General features: G+C 43.6%; 1 protein-coding gene across 1 annotated transcript in view; it reads right to left on the bottom strand.

Moving 5' to 3' along the window:
• The window catches only part of TYW1 (tRNA-yW synthesizing protein 1 homolog), a 111,233-nt gene that overhangs the window by 79,234 nt on the left and 20,478 nt on the right, over positions 1 to 11,521 (bottom strand). The window lies entirely within an intron of this gene.

The raw sequence follows: 11,521 nt of genomic DNA, 5'->3' as shown, positions 1-11,521 counted from the left end.
ATTATTATTATTATTTTCCCTTCCTTTTCTGTCCTATTAAACTGTCTTTATCTCAACCCATTAATTTTACTTCCCCCCCCTCCCCCGATTCTCTCCCCCCTCCCACTGGGGGCGCAGCGAGCGAACGGCTGTGTGGTGTTTAGCTGCCTGCCGGGTTAAACCACAACACAGACTAACAGGCCTAACCCAGCAATGCAGGACACCTCGCTGACCCCAAGGGACAGCACATGGGAGGCAGCAGGACACGGAACCAGAAGCATCTTCCTGGCCCTAAGCCACCCCCCTAGACCAGACTCTTCCCCAGGACCAAGGAGACCTATTCCTGCTGCTCCTCAGTACATCTGACCGAGCCTGGAAGACAACATGTGATTCACAGTGCAGCTGCAAGGGCAGAGGAAGAGAACTGAAATGCAGGGCTCAGCTTGAACCCAAACTTCACAGGTTCACCAATTCCACCTCTGCTGGCCGTGGTGAAGCCCCAGCAATCGCATCAGCAAGGGAGCCGCTCCTCCATGCCTAGAAGAAAGCTGGTTTCACATCAATTCCCCACTCCCTAGCCAAGATCAACACAATTTCATTTAAATTTATTGGCCCAGGAGGATTAATTCCACAACGTTCATTAAGCACTAAGTACCATTATTACCCAAACTGCTTGAGATGGGTTATTTTCCTCTTTGAAAAAAGTGCTTAGAGACCAATATGTCTGAAGGATTAAAAATCACTTCAAAATCAGCATAAAAATAAGAGGGATTTGAAAAGCCTCACTGTGTCATTCACACAGTAGCATTTATACGTCAATGGCCTGGTTGTCCCCAAACCCAGCACGTCTCAACTAGCCACTTTAGGCTGATGTTTATATTAACACTTCCAAGGGAAAAAATGAAGTCTTAGGTATCAAGTCTCCTTCCTGCCAACCAGCATGAACTTAACAGGGGAAAAAAGCCTTCTGTTCAGCAGAACTGGCCTTCGCCTCCTGCAATGAAAGATGGCATCATTACCCTGCCCTGCTCATTTGTCACTGTGCATCTCTTGCATTCCTCTGGGATCTTGCTGTGCAACTGCACCCCAAAGTCCCCTGCACCTCCAAGGGCACCGAGCCAGCCAGGAACTACAGTGACAGCAGATGCCACAACAGCTGCACCAGCTAAAAATCAAACCATGTGAAGACACACACAGCTAACAAGTAATCATACAGCATCTAGAGCACACTGCTCTAGTTACTCTGCCACTTCAATCCAGTAGAGATCTGCCCGGTCTCCTCTTTCTTCTTGACCCGATGTTTGTTCCTGCCTCCTCGCACTGGCTCTAACCTTGCTGGGGGTTAGGACATACGCAATTTTAGCCCGATCAGTTCCCTGAGGTGACTCTCCAGGAGACTGTATCAATGCTTGGGCCAGCACAGGGGAGGTGGCTGGCAGGAGCAAGCAGTAGGGACCCCCTGTTAGATGGCAAAGGGGACAATTGCCAGATTAAGTGAGGCTTTGGTGACTTCAATGTCAGGCCGCTCCCATGGCCTGAGCTCGCTCTCCCGCTCCAGCTCAGTGGGAATGAACAATATTTCAACCTTTTCCTCCCTAAATGAATAACTCCAAGCCTCACATGCATTTTCAGGGTTAAGCCAATATAGCAAGGAAGAACAAACGGCTGTAAGCCAAAAAGCCTTAGTATTTCACATCACAGATCATCCAGTCCTTTCCTGGAGAAAGGCATCACTGTAACCCTGATCAGCACTTCTGACATGGAACTGATAGTCTCCAAAGCCACACGCAATATTGGGGATACCTTTATCTAGGACTGGATGAGACCCAGAAGACCTTGTGGCAACCTCTGACTGACACTTGTCAGAGGCACAGCCTCTGTGTACACACAACTGCATTTGGCTGCATCATATCATCTCCTCCCACCCTGGGTCTGGCCTGCTTATTTCTTCTGCATTTCTTTGCAAACAGGCTTGTCCAGCAAGGTCTAATCTCAACCAAGACCTCCCTGCGCTGCTAGAATTCATGTCCTTATGGGATTTCTTGACAAGCGTGGAAAAGGGTGATACATTCCTCCTCCCACACGGCTGTCCAAGCCAGACTCTTTGCTGATGTCAACCAGCACAGCCCTAGCCATGCTTTTTTTCCCCATTTTTCAGAATCCGGCAACAGCATTCATAAGATTATTCTCTCACAGATCACTTGTCAGTTGAAGTAATATGGCTGCTTTAAAATGGGTTTTAGATTAAAACTAAATTGGAAATAGGACATGCTTGCCCAGATCTGCTACTGAGTTGTTTGAGAGAAGAGAGGAAGCAGCTAAACTGAGCAAGGTGCCAAGCTCCGGAGCCCAAAGCTGCAGCATTTTCTCTTAAGTTACTTAAATCAACTTCCACCATGTGGAGCGCCCACAGCTTCCTATAAAGGCCAAGAAAATTGTACATGTTCAACATCAAAACAGTCTTACAAACTTCAGCCAGCTTTAGTGATGAGAAGGGGTTTACTCATCTTGTTTGCTGCTGCCAGGAGTCACAGCTATGGTTATAGGAAGAAACAGCATATACTTGCAGAACTTCTTAAAAGCACTGTACAAAGCTACTGAACTGAGGCCTTCGCCATGTAGGTAACTCTGGTAGGAAGCGTGGTTACCCTGCTAAGCCTTCGCAGCAAACATTGGCTGTGCCGTGCTTTTTCCAGACTTGGAAATTAGATAAAATATCAGTGACCAAGGCCGAACATTCTTTACACCTCTACTCTAGGTGAGCAGAGCCCTTCCACCTCTGTAAAGCCTGTTCCTTCAAGTCCTTGCTTTACTGCTGGCTAGTAACACAGCCAGCAAGCCAACTGGGGCTTAAAGAAAGTACAAGGGGTTAAGCAAGAACCAAGCAGCACTAAGTTTCAAACCAAACATGGGAGAAAATGTGTTTGAGAACCAGTCTGAGGGTCTTCTCAGTTCTGTTTCCACATCGCAGCTTCTGCTGGACAACCCTTTTGAAAGCTCAGGCTAGCTCATCTCTATCAGCTTTGCCACAACTTCACTGTGGCAGAATCAAATCTTACTGATGGCCCAGAAATAGCTCATCTCTATCAGCTTTGCCACAACTTCACTGTGGCTCTGCCAAGGCAAACGGTGGTAGAATCAAATCTTACTGATGGCCCAGAAACCTGCACCTATGTACACCAGGACTCACTGGGAACACATTCACTTCTTTGCTCTTAAGACATACTACTTGTGAGCAATAACTCTAAGTGACTATTTGGATACAACATCCTCCAAACAATACATATCAGCTTTGCCACAACTTCACTGTGGCTCTGCCAAGGCAAACGGTGGTAGAATCAAATCTTACTGATGGCCCAGAAACCTGCACCTATGTACACCAGGACTCACTGGGAACACATTCACTTCTTTGCTCTTAAGACATACTACTTGTGAGCAATAACTCTAAGTGACTATTTGGATACAACATCCTCCAAACAATACAGTGCATTGCTTTGATGGGACTCTGCTCACAGTCCCCATGTATCTTCAGATACTAAGGCTGAACAAAAGCAATCCATTTATTATTTCAACAGCCTAATATTCAAAGGATTCCTTAAATAATAAACAGGCTCAAAGTAATCAGCTCAACTCCTGACTAAAGGCACAAGAACGTCTAATCATAAGTCTGTGTTAGTTAATCCTGCTCTAGATGATAAATTTTGAATGACCTAGAAGCCTGCCAAACTTCACTGAAATTGTCATTTTTAACTATAAAAGACATGAATTAAGCTTTTAAACAAGCTTTTGGGTTATCAGCAGGCAATAACACTAGGCTGATAAATATTTGGTAATTGCTTGCCCTGACAATCCAACTGGAGTTTAATAGACCACAGACAGACTTTTAACCAAAGAGATGGCCAGCGTCACAGATGGTGACTGCTCCATTGTCTGGGGCAAAACTGTTCCGCAACCGTTTAAAACTACATTGCAGCATTTCAACTTTGTCATGTAAATAATAGTTTTAAAAGGGTCATCGAGGCACCCTACTGAGCTCTCAGCCACCAGAGAGGACACTGCTATCTACGTACCCATGTCATGTTCCAGAATATCAAGGTATTCTGGTTGTGGTTTTGCTAGTTTACTAGTGTCCTACACATAACGAGTCTTTCTAAGCTCCTGAACGTGGATGAATTATGTTATTTTAATTTTGAAAGCAGAACAGATAGCCAAGATAAACCAAATTTCCTACAACTGTCCATATCAGAAGCAGTATCATGATATCTAAGCAGTCTAAAAAAAAAATGCATCTGTAAGACAGCCATACTGAACAGCTTTCAAAGATTGCTGACTATCCCAACGTGGCAAAATGTCCAGAAGACGACAAAGGCACCTTCCAGTACAGATCTCTACACCACCAAAAGCTTGCTTCAATAGAAGACTTTGAAAGCACAAAGCAAAAGATTTAATCATGAAAGAATGAAGTAGATCAGTGGTTGAAAAATCCCCAAAAGGTACAAGAAAAAGACTTAGCCATCCTTCTCCAAGAGTGCAGTCACCTTAAGCTTGGTAAAAGCCACTCTGATGTCACATTGTGCTTCACAAACCCCGACGACTTTCAGAAGGCTTTTCTTCTGAGAAGAGTAATATACAGCTGGCAAGTCACTATGGTTCTATCAAGCAATCTCCTTAAATAAAAGCCCCCTGGTTTCAAGCAATGATTATCTGTTAAAGCTGAAACTCAGTGCAGAAAGGGGAACTTCACACTAGGAGAATGTTTACAGGGGAAAAGTTTCCAGTTTCCTGCTGCTTTGCAAGAGTGCAGTTTAAAAGGGCCAGAGCCGAAGGTCAGCAACAGAGCAGTAATCCGTCACCACCACTGAGGACCATTTGAAAGTTGTAACACAACTGCTGCACTTGAGCCACCACCTAAAAGACCGTGTTCTGACTAAAACTAGAAAGCTAAAAAAAAAACCCCACCACACAAGAAATGCCATTGGTGAAAGGTACCTGTTCAAATTATATCAGCATTTTATACCAAAATAGAAAGAAGTGGAATCTGGGCAGTGGAATTTTTCAGATTGCCCAAGCACGATAGGAGAAACCTCCGGTTTCATTCCTAGCATTGCTCAATCTTCAAGAAACCCTTGCCAAGCCCATCAAGACCTACTCTTTAGGTTTTCTCTTTTTTTTTTTTTTTTTTTTTTTTGAAAAAGAATAAAGTGCTCTTCAAAAGTACAAAAGGCTTGTGATTTGTGGAAGGACTTGCTTCCACGAACTCAAAGCAGGAGTGAGGACGTGAGAAAGGATTACAGGACTGTACCTTGTATGCAAAAATACTGTCGTTCCAAAATGGATGGAAAGTTTGGTCTTTCAGTGGAGCTGCTGAAATGCTACTTCAGACCTTTCTCATTGTGCACAAAATGAAGAACATCTTGAACATTTTTAACGCATAGTAAAAGCCTACTAAGGTTAGTGAAAGAAATACAGCTGCTTCAGCAGGCAAACCAAACCTAACCTAGTATCAAGAAAAATGAGACTGGCAAAGTTCAAGAGTAGGAATGCCAGCAGCTTTAATAAATTCCAACCTCAACACAGCTGATCATAAGAGAGCTAAAAAAAATTCTTAAATTCTGGCTTTTCACTTAAACTCAGATGTCCATTTTAATCCAAGAGCACATTTTCCTTTGCAGCACAGAACTGCCTGGGCAGTAGGAGTATAAAAGCTGCAGTATTCAAATGCGTAAGTTCTTGTCAAACGATGCCTTTGACAAAAACAGCCACAGAGACCACTGATATTTTCACCTACATCAACTAGTACTAAAGAAAAACCAAAAGACAAGCCTTCTGTACCTGGCACCTTTGACAAAGAGCAACGTGGTAAGCCAGACCATTTGCTGAGCTGTTGCAAAATGTTTGTCATGAACACATCATGTTGGTGACTTCCACTAGTAGCAACCACAGCAAAGCATCTTATAGAAGTGAGGCCATGGGCATCAACAACATGGCAGCCCACCCCATTTTAATCCATCCCCCAAATCAACTGCAAGTTCTTGAGACCTCCTCTCACCCAAGGTGAGATGGAGGAAAGATGTCCACTCCTCAGCCCAAGTAGTTTCACCAACTTCCACATTGGCTTTGCCATCCCAAGAGGGGAACAGCTGCTCCCTTACTCCCAAAAAGGGATCTCTGGGGCTTGGCAAGCAAACATCCATCACCATCCACCAGAACAATCCTAAGAAAACAGAACTAACCAGGCATCTCCAGAAGTCACCCTCCAACTGCTCTCAGGCACTGCATCCAAGATAAAGACCTGCAAGATAGAAGTCCCTCAAATGTTCTGAATAGCAAAAGGATCCCTACGCCTCTGTCTGGGAGGTTGGGAAGACACAAGCTCCACTAAGGAAAGAGCACATGCAATTCACATTTCGGCTGTAAAGCAAGCAGAAAAAAAGAGACGACATGATGGGACTCTTAAACAGGCTGTCTCACAGAAGAACCAGTTTCCCACAAACACATGCCCTGCACCGCCTTGGCTCCTCTGCTACGGCCAAAGCAACAGGTCCATTGTCAGGACCCCGGGCTTTCCCCTCACACTCACCTACTCTCCCACAGAGGACCTCTAGGTCCCTCCAGGGCCTTCTCTAGCCCTGCCCCAGCTCCCCTTGCATCTTCTACCTATTTTGGCTGGCCTGATGGTTGGGCAGGAGACAGCAAATGCATACCTAGCCTAGAATCTCATCCTTGTCAAGTGGCAGTAACCAGCTGGCCAAACAGGATGGGTCATAACTCAGAGGTCACATAATTCAGTGAGGAGGAAAAAAGCCTCAGTCTCTCTTCTTTATTCATAGGAAAATTCTCAAGAAATCTGCAGGAACTTAACGTCTTTAAGAATGGTACATCAGTGTCAACTTTGGCTGAAAAGTTTCTAGTGGAAGAAGGCAGCCAGCTTGCACAACTCTCTTCAAGTGCCCAGAACAAATACATAAAGAGTAAGAGACAGAACTACAAGTTGCTACAGACAAGATCTTTTTTGTTTGTGTTTTATTGAGTCTCTCTTTTTCAGTCATTCCGGGCACATTTCTTTCCCCACATTTTCATTTGTATGAACTGTCCCCGTGCTTGTGGAGAGTGTCATGTTATAAAGAAAGGACAGCAAATTTTATCCTTGTCTGAATATATCTTGTATTTTGTTCCAGCTTAACAGACTTAATTTCAAAGACCAATACTCTCCAAAGCCCTTCCAAAACCTAAAAAAAAAAAAAAAAGCATTTCTAATATAAATGCATTTATGCTTGTTTTTCTCTATTATACATGGGGTAATTCCACCAGCTCCAGTAACTACACGAGGGAAGAATCAGGCCTGCAAAACCGAACTTTCACCATCTACTCTGCTCCTGATAAGCTGCTACATCTGCGCCAGCAAATTAGTATTGCAGTCAGCTCACCACCAGCTCTTGGCAGCTTCCACACTGTGGGACTTCAGCACCTTCGGCTTCCCAGATTCTTCCCCTTTAACTGTGTATTCGCTGTTTATTTACAAAGACATTTTCTAAGGAACTGCAAGAAAGTTTAGTAGGCTTAACTTTGCCTGGTTTCAGTCATTGTATTTGTTCTACTTACTAAGAGCAATTTTCTATTTTGCAAACTAATTTTTAATCTTCCCATGGCCAATATTTGAATTCTGTGGTACATTTCAGGGACTGCACCAGTGTTACTAATCTCTGACCCAGCTGTGAGCTGCTAGTGCCACCTGGAGTTTAATAGCTATACATAAAGCATGCCGAATCCCAAAGATGCATGCAAACATTTCAGCACATGGCCCGCAAAAGTACACATCCAGCAGCACCAATCTCTGTGCAATGTCTTTGCACAGTGCATCTTATTTCCCAAGTCCGGACACTCATCAAGCTGAGATGGTCAGAAGAGCTCAGAGCTGCAGGCACTGGAAACCTCAGTCCAAGAATGGACAGCAAAAGCCACCAAGTACCTTTAAAAACCTAATCTCATACAAGTTTGGTATGCATTTGAAAAGCCCAGTCTTCAATATTTTTTCTGGTCAGCCTCTTGATTGCCCATACACACTGAAAAACATAGATCAAAGTGTATCTTTATATCAACCATGAAGTCAAAGCACAAAAAGAAGTGGTTACTGAAGCAGCCCACGCTACCAGATACAAGCTGTCTCCTAATACCAGTTGCCTTTGGATACAAGTAAAATAGAGGTATCCTGGACTCCCTGGTGCTAAATTGTAGGCTCATGTAACCAATAAAGACAGAACAATCCACCTGGACTGCAGCAAAACTGTACCTGTGGTAGCAGAGACACAACAGAATAATTTATACAACGTCAGCGGGGTCACTCTTTGGGTATCATTGTGTTGCCTACCATGAAAAGCACATGGTAGTATTGTGTTGTATTTAGTACTGCTACAGTAGAAAAGAACAAAGCAAAGAGCATGTTGGAAATACATGGTACGAGCAGCTTAAGAAATCCAGGTCCTTGGAATCTCCTAAGCAAACAATCAGCTCTTCAGGGTTTTGAGTTTGTTTTTTCTCTGTTTTATTCCTGCACATTTAAGAGAAGCACATCAAAGAAGACCTGAAGACAACTGTAACTTGACAGGGATGATGAAATTGGCTGTCACTGTGCGACATCATGTTTGACCTCCAAATATTTCAAGAAGTTAGCTGCAGTAAAACCATGATTCCCCCAACTGCCAGCCTTTGCTTTCGTATTCAGCATGAGTTTGTTTGGCTTTCAGTCTGATCATCACTATCAATAAAACATTTGGCAAATCAAAGAGCAGTGAAAACTAATGACGGTTAACAACCTGAACAGAGCACAGGTCTTTGCACCATTGCTGTACTGACTTTATAGCAGCAGGAAAATGTAAGAGAGTCAATATTTCTGTACCTGTAAAATAAGCACAGCTGATACAGGGGACACAGAAGGAACCGCTGTGGATTCACACTGGGTTCTTTACAGTCACCTTTCCTATTAAAACAGCAGCTTGAGACTCCCTCTAAAGCTAAAGGAGGATTTAAATTCACTTCCTGAAAAATCAGCGAAGGGCCCCATGATCAGCAGCTCTGGAAAGGCAAACTTCACCACGTACAAAATCCTCCTGGTACCCAGCCCAAGCAAAAAAACTTTAAGCCCAGCAGGGACTGTTTTGAGAACCTGTAAACTACAGAAAACAAATGAGAACATGTTAGGCTGTATCTACTAATCATTATAGGAAACATTAATATAAAAAGTTTGCTTCTATTTTCAGTTTATTTCATGACATCTACCTAAACAGATGAAATTACTGAAGCATTAACACAGCAAAATGGTACCACTGCAAATACAACAGAGCCCAATATTTCAACTGTCAGCCTCTCTCCCTCTTTCCAGCTACATTTGTTACTTGGAGGCACTAAAGAGTTTGTGCTGTGTTTGTTTTTTATGCAAGCCTGAACACTGATGGAAAGGGAATTGGCATTTTCTCACAACACGAGATTGGCTATGACTTTAAAAAGCAACTATTACAGAGCGTCTTTTATAAAGGTATTTGCAACCAAGCAACTACAAAAGCTAACACCTATACACCCCAATAGGTGAGGCTATATTTAGCTGAAATTCAATGCCAGTGCTAAAATAAAACCATTGTTTAAGCAATATTCAGTTTACTTACAGGAAGGCAAATTTGTCTGAAGGTGAATCAAAATAAAAAGAGCAAGCATTACAATAGTCTGAAGAGATGCTGTTCAAAGGCAAATTTCTGTTATGCAACTACAATTTAAAAGAACAGCTTTCTCCTGAGTCACTAGTACTGTTTTTTCCTTCTCTTGGGCTAATTATGCCCTCAGGGATAATCTTGAAAAGACACTGAACCTATACCCAAAGCAACCAGTTGTTGCTAAATAAATTAGATTATCTTTTGACTACGTTGCACTTGTTATTTTGGGGGGAATGGTGCTGAGGGAAGGAGGGAGTTGTTTTATTTTTATAGCCACATAAGCCTGTCCTGGTGTGTTATTTGCAGAAAAAAAATGTTTTGTGACATGAAAAAAGAAAGGCAGCTTCTCTAATGGTCACTCAACAGTGAAGAAAAAAATTAGGTGAGTAGCAGAGGAAAGGAGGGGAAGGTTGTGCCAGCGAGAGGCAGTTGTAACTGTAAGGATACAGACACAATTGTCTTAAGTCTTTGAAACTGCAGATTTAAGTAAGTAGATCCTACTCGTTGATCCAATGCTGGCACTACCCCGAATGTCAAAGGAAGGGAGAAATACATACCTACTTATCTGGATAATGAATTCCTGTCCCTGGAACCTCACAAAGAGCTTACCTTTGTGTGAAAAAAAATTATGGTAGGAAGGTGACCTTCCCTCCAGCACTGTTTTCATTTTTTAAATGACCACTTTTTATATACCATTAAAAAGGGACCGTTTCATTCATTCCCCAGAGCAACGCAGACTGGGTCTGAAAGTGAGCCAGCGTGAAACACTCCTGAGACTACCACGGTGCAACACAGAGCCCTGCACCACAAAAAAGCCAGGGCAGTGTGCTGAAAACCACCCACTACTCCCCTTCTCACAAGTCAGTACCACAGGCAGTCTCCACAGCCCTTCTAGGGTTCCTGCATCCCGAAGCAAAACCTGAGATGTCACGGGGACTTGGTACACCCTTCCATGGAGTCAGTGGCCCCTGTAACCTCTCAAAACAGGGGACCTGCAGCAGACAAGCGTGCTCACCTCCCTGCTGCCCATTTCTAGACAGCCATGTCTCCAGCAGCCCGCTCCCCCAGCCCTGCTAGCCAAATCCACCTGTCCTCCAAACATCCTTTCAGGCAGACAGAACAATTAGCATTCTGGATCAAACACAGACAGTAGTAACTAAATAAATTAATAAATAAAAATAAAAGGCTGTAACAGTGCTCCAGCTGCTCTGCAGCACACTGCAGTGTAACTGCCACCACATTACAGCCTTCAGAACTGAAGCTGAAAAGATATATTGAACCAGCCTCCTACAGTCCTTCCGCTGGTCCCAGCCAGCAGCAGCATCACTACGGACGTGAAGAGGAGGCAAAGTCACTGCCACTCCTTGCTAAGTCTTTACTTTATTCCTTCAGACTACAAATTTAAAGGATGGCTTTTTATTTTATAGCTGTACTAAGGTTAATGAAAAAAACCAACAACGAAACATGTCAGATGATGGGCACAATGCAACACCAGTCACCTACAAAAGCTCGGGCTGAAGAACAGCTGAGATCCTGGGGAGCAAAGGTGCTGGGATCCCACAGCTGCTGGACTCACACAGAACGTGGTTAGAACTTCAGAGCCCAGCTCTGTAGCGAGGTGCCTCCACTGCAATAACCAGAAGTGCCTTCTCAGAAGCATCAAGAGAGATACTATCGATTTAGCAGGCAAGAAAAAACTGAGCGCACACTCATCCTAAAAGATAAACAAAATGAAACTAAACTCCCTTTAGTCTCCAACTGAGCAGCATAGGGGAGCTCACATCACCCTTCTCCTGGCTCTGCCACTCAGAACTGAGGCTTCTGAACTGCAGGGTTGT

The sequence above is a fragment of the Aptenodytes forsteri genome, unplaced genomic scaffold (assembly GCF_000699145.1).
Source record: "Aptenodytes forsteri isolate BGI_AS27 unplaced genomic scaffold, ASM69914v1 Scaffold209, whole genome shotgun sequence".
NCBI lineage: Eukaryota > Metazoa > Chordata > Aves > Sphenisciformes > Spheniscidae > Aptenodytes > Aptenodytes forsteri.
This window is presented reverse-complemented; position numbering and strand designations above follow the sequence as displayed.